Below are 6000 nucleotides of genomic sequence, written 5' to 3' on the forward strand. Positions count from 1 at the left end.
GACCACTCTCCCTACAATGTGCATGGTAATCAAGGTGGGCCATGTCCAGCACAAATCCAGGCTTTCTCACCTCCCCCCACCCTTTTTCCCGGGGACACACACACACACACACAAACTCACTCTCCTGCTGGCAATAGCTCATCCAAACTGACCACTCTCCAAGTTTAAATCCAAGTTTAACCAGAACGTCTGGGGAGGTGGGGGGGGGTAGGAAAAAACAAGGGGAAATAGGCTACCTTGCATAATGACTTAGCCACTCCCAGTCTCTATTTAAGTCTAAATTAACAGTATCCAATTTGCAAATGAATTCTAATTCAGCAGTTTCTCGCTGGAGTCTGGATTTGAAGTTTTTTTGTTTTAAGATAGCGACCTTCATGTCTGTGATCGCGTGACCAGAGAGATTGAAGGGTTCTCCGACTGGTTTATGAATGTTATAATTCTTGACATCTGATTTGTGTCCATTTATTCTTTTACGTAGAGACTGTCCAGTTTGACCAATGTAAATGGCAGAGGGGCATTGCTGGCACATGATGGCATATATCACATTGGTGGATGTGCAGGTGAACGAGCCTCTGATAGTGTGGCTGATGTTATTAGGCCCTGTGATGGTGTCCCCTGAATAGATATGTGGGCACAGTTGGCAACGGGCTTTGTTGCAAGGATAAGTTCCTGGGTTAGTGGTTCTGTTGTGTGGGATGTGGTTGTTGTTGAGTATTTGCTTCAGGTTGCGGGGCTGTCTGTAGGCAAGGACTGGCCTGTCTCCCAAGATTTGTGAGAGTGTTGGGTCATCCTTTAGGATAGGTTGTAGATCCTTAATAATGCGTTGGAGGGGTTTTAGTTGGGGGCTGAAGGTGACGGCTAGTGGCGTTCTGTTATTTTCTTTGTTAGGCCTGTCCTGTAGTAGGTGACTTCTGGGAACTTTTCTGGCTCTATCAATCTGTTTCTTCACTTCCGCAAGTGGGTATTGTAGTTGTAAGAAAGCTTGACAGAGATCTTGTAGGTGTTTGTCTCTGTCTGAGGGGTTGGAGCAAATGCGGTTGTATCGCAGAGCTTGGCTGTAGACGATGGATCGTGTGGTGTGGTCAGGGTGAAAGCTGGAGGCATGTAGGTAGGAATAGCGGTCAGTAGGTTTCCGGTATAGGGTGGTGTTTATGTGACCATTGTTTATTAGCACTGTAGTGTCCAGGAAGTGGATCTCTTGTGTGGACTGGACCAGGCTGAGGCTGATGGTGGGATGGAAGTTGTTGAAATCATGGTGGAATTCCTCAAGGGCTTCTTTTCCATGGGTCCAGATGATGAAGATGTCATCAATATAGCGCAAGTAGAGTAGGGGCTTTAGGGGACGAGAGCTGAGGAAGCGTTGTTCTAAATCAGCCATAAAAATGTTGGCATACTGTGGGGCCATGCGGGTACCCCCATTTTTATGGCTGATTTAGAACAACGATCAATCAATCAGAACTATGCGGTACACACATTCAAATTAACATGAAGTTGGCTAAGCCTGTTGAAAAGAAATACTGCGTAGTTGGATTCTTTTTATTTATCTTTAAGGCTTTAGGGTTCACACTGGGAGGGGTGACACACACACCCCTACCTCCCCCCCCACACACACACATAGGGGGAGAGGTGACACACCCCACTCCTGTACACCTCTCTCACACAGGGCGGGTGACTGATTGAACTGACCCTCCCTGCCCAGCACTCTCCACCCTCCATGCCTGGCTGGGCCCCTAGGACAGCCTCTTCTGGTACCTGGTGCTGCATCTTCCCGAGGGGGGTGGAGGTGGCATGCTGGGTCACGTGCCCCCGCCCCTTCCCGATTTCTGCCAGGATTCACACAAGAACATGGCCAGCTACAGCCTTTCAGCACTGTGCAGTAGGGAAGGGACGGGAGCTGCTTCCAGCCCTGGGGGAGGAGCAGCGGGGCTGGGGTTTACAGGGACAAAGCCGGGAGAAGACTGCAAGGGGGGAGCATGTAAAGGGCTGATGGGTGGGCAGCAGAGGTGACATGTAACCGGCTGGCACCTGCCCGCACTCACCAGTCATTGCAGCTGACAGCAGCCTGGCCAGAGCCAGCACGCAGTGGGGACTGTGCTGATGGACCAGCAGGAGGAGCAGCCAGCCCCGTGTGCTGCAGCTTTGCTCCACCACCAGGCTTGCACACTCACCCCCATCATCAGTCACTGGACCCTCTGCTCACAACCACTGGTGGGCGGGCAGCTGGCGAGTAGGGATCCGCCAGCAGCAGGACCCACCAGTACTGATGGGGAGTTGGGGGAAGAGACAGAAAATACGGGACAATTTGCCTGTTTTTAAGAAAAAGTTGGGACACCTGCAGGAGGGCTTAAATATGGGACTGTCCCTTTAAAAATGGGACATCTGGTCACCCTAGCTATGTTACAGAAAGGAGCAGTATGTCTTAGAGTAATGGGCTATGGAAGGGGCTATGATTATGCCATAGTTATAAGCAACTAGTGACCTGTTGGACTCTAACATTTGATTATTTATTAAAACATTTATCAATCATTGACTAATCCTTTATAAATAGTTTATAAATGGAACCTTAATATAATGTGTGACTAAGAGAATAGTGTCATGATGCTTTTAAATTAAACATTCTTTTCTATTCCTAAAGATAAGGTTAAATTGTGAAGTTTCTGCAGGTTCGCCTTTTCTCTCCTATACTTCGAGTTCCTATGCAAATTCTTCAGACTGGACTACAACAGCTGCACATGACACTTACCTGATACTTACTCAGCATATTCTTTCAGCTGCAGTTGTCTGTAATGTGGATGCTGCTGGAAAGCGGGAAATGCTGCGATTAAGTGAGGAAGGAACCGTTAGTTGTTCTGTAATAAAAGCAACGGAACAGCAGTGAGATTTATCTTGAATTTTATTTGCTACTTCTGAGACCATGGTTTTAGGTGATTTACTCCTCAATGTATGTGAACTGGTCTTGAAAGTTCTACAGTTTGCCTGCTGCCCAAACCAAAAAGAATATAATCCCTTGGTATTACTAGATATGGCAAGTATCAGACTTCAGGTTTGTCTGTGTAACTCCTAAGACTGTGGTCAAGATTCTCAGGATAGCTAGTGATTTTGGTGCCTCAATTTTTGGGGGTCCAATTCAAGAAACCTTAAAGAGATTTGAGTCACCTTCCAAAAATCAGACCCCTTTAAAAGTGCCTCAAACTGAGCACGCCAATCATTAGTCATGTTTGAAAATCTTAGCCTCTCAGATATTAAACTATAGTTTAAAAAAACAAAAACAAAAAAAATAACTCAACCTTCTGGGCCAAACTCAGCCCTGCTGTTAGCAGCAGGCCAGCAGCAACTCCATTGGACTCCGTGCCGAAAACTTAATTGGCATTAATGCGTGTGTGTGTACCTGCTAATACCAGGGTTCAATCTGGGCCTCTATATTTTGAGTTAATTGAATTAGGGGTCTAAAAATGTGGAAACAGGAAAACAGAAGTTTCGATGCAGATATTTGAAATGTTATTGGTTCATACCACTGCATGTGTGGCTTTGTATTTTTCTAAGGGAGAGGCATAGTGGAGCTGAGGGGCAATTCTTTGCTATTTGCTGGTAGGCCTGGTCATTTCTGGTACTCTTTCTAAAATTGAGTGCTTTGCTCACCTCACAGCAGAGATTCACCAAAATCTGGCTATGTTCATGCAACCAGGAGCATGCTTGGAAAAGGACTTATTCTGGTTAGTGGCCATGACAAAGGCAGAAGAATGTTCACTGTGTTTGCAGCTTAGCGATTAGAATAAAATGGAAGGATTAATAAACACTGAACTGTACTTGAACAGAATTGCCTCTGTTATCTGGGAGTCAACTGGTGACTCAAGGGCTAGAGAGGATGAAGAAAACCCACCGAAGGGGTTGTGGGAAAGCACTGGCAGACTCCCAGGGCCTGAGTCCACACAGTGAAACAATAGGGCTTGAACCCTGGTTCCTGTTTTGGAATTAGGCTCAGACCCTCCACCCCCGTGAGGTCCTAAAACCTTGGGTCTGAGCCGCAATCCAAGACATTTGTGTGTAGCCAGAAGGGAGGGTAGCATCTGAGCCTGAGTCTCAGCCTGGGCTTGCATTGCAGTGTAGACATACTCTCAGATATTATGATGATAGGCAGCAGTGTAGATAGATAGATACATGTTACCAATAATCATACTGAACAGAAAAGTTTTTGTGTGTGTCCTAAATACTTTTGAGTAGAAAATTCTGCTTCATTGCTTTGTTTGGGAAGTCCCTACATTTCATTCATGGGCTTCCCCCTGATCTTTTTCTCTTGCAGTAAAGCAACTACTCACCATGACACCACTTTGGGAATTTCCCCACCCAATATGCTATTTTAAGTTCCACAGATTTTCTGTAGGTAGAAAGCTTTTTCCAGGCAGCACCTTTATCCCCATCTTGACCTGAATCTTCCTTTACTTACACTGGTTTTACATCAGTGGATTTGCACTTGATTTACACAGCAGTATGTGATCACAGAATTAATGCAAAAGCTGCTCTTCCCTTGGGACTTGTGTTCACTAGAAAATTAGGAGTTAACAAAATGTTAAATGTGACTTTGCAATCAGTCAGACTAGCCCAAGCCTAAAACCCAGATTTGAAGATATCCCACACCTGATATGCCTAAAGTGACTTTGTCTATGTTTTTCACCTGATATAATAGGATCTTCTTTTGGGACACCTGGGATGTCCTAGCTTTTTTTTTATTATTACATCTATAAAAAAACATTTGTCTTTGATCATGTAAAATGCTTGTTTGAGATATAATGCTATTCTGAGTAGAATTTTCTCTGTATTTACAAGGAACAAACAGTCCAGTGGAATGAGTGTTCACTGTGATGAACAGTTTTTTGAAGGCAGAAAAATGCCAAATAAGTGTGGATGCTATCAAAGATGTTCATTAGCTCAGAAGGAATGTTAACAACACTCAGTGAGTGTTTCTTGATAGAAATAGAGGGCTGGAAGGGACCTTGAGAAGTCAAGTCCAGCCCCGGCATTGAGGCAGGACCATGTAAACCTTAGTGGCTCTCAACCTTTCCAGATACTGTACCCCTTTCAGGAGTCTGATTTGTCTTGTGTGCCCCCAGGTTTCACCTCACTTAAAAACTACTTAAAAATATAAAGAGTCACAGCACACTAGTACTGAAACATTGCTTACTTTCTAATTTAATTAGAAGTATATAATTATAAAATAAATCAACTGGAATATACATATTGTACTTACATTTCAGTATATAGAGCAGTATAAACAAGTCATTGTATGAAATTTTAGTTTGTATTGATTTTGTTAGTGCTCTTTATGTAGCCTGTTGAAAACTAGGCAATATCTAGATGAATTGATGTACCCTCTACAAGACCTCTGCATAGCCCCCGGGGTACATGTATTCTTGGTTGAGAACTACTGTCTTAGACTGTCCCTGACCGGTGTTTTTCCCATCTGTTCTTAAACACTTCCAAAGATGGCGATTCCACAACCTCCCTTGGAAGCCTATTCCAGAGTTTAACTATCCTTATAGTTTTTCCTAATAGCTAATTATCTGCTGCAGATTAAACCTTTTACTTTGTGTCCTACCTTCAGTGGACATGTAGAACAACTAATCACAGTCCTCTTTATAACAGTCCTTAACATATCTGAAGACTGTTCAGCTCATTCAGACACGAAAAGTTATTGGGAAAAAAAAGCCACTCCCCTGTGGACTATGCACGTCACTGCTGTTGAGTCAGAAGCTGGCCATAATGGCACCAGCACACATTTAAAACAACCTGCCAAAACTGTGCACTTTTGAGTGTGCCACAGCCCTAAAACAGATACCCCTAAACTGCCCTTGTTTATGATTTTGAAAATATGGTGAAATGGCACACAAACGTGTTAGGATTTCCGGGTGCTGTATCTTTTGGGGGTGGAGGTAGGGAAGGAAATGACACTACAAGGCTCTGGCTCCCCAGTGCCACGCCCCTTAAAACATACTGCTCAAGCAA

The sequence above is a fragment of the Lepidochelys kempii genome, chromosome 11, assembly GCF_965140265.1.
Source record: "Lepidochelys kempii isolate rLepKem1 chromosome 11, rLepKem1.hap2, whole genome shotgun sequence".
Classification (NCBI taxonomy): domain Eukaryota; kingdom Metazoa; phylum Chordata; order Testudines; family Cheloniidae; genus Lepidochelys; species Lepidochelys kempii.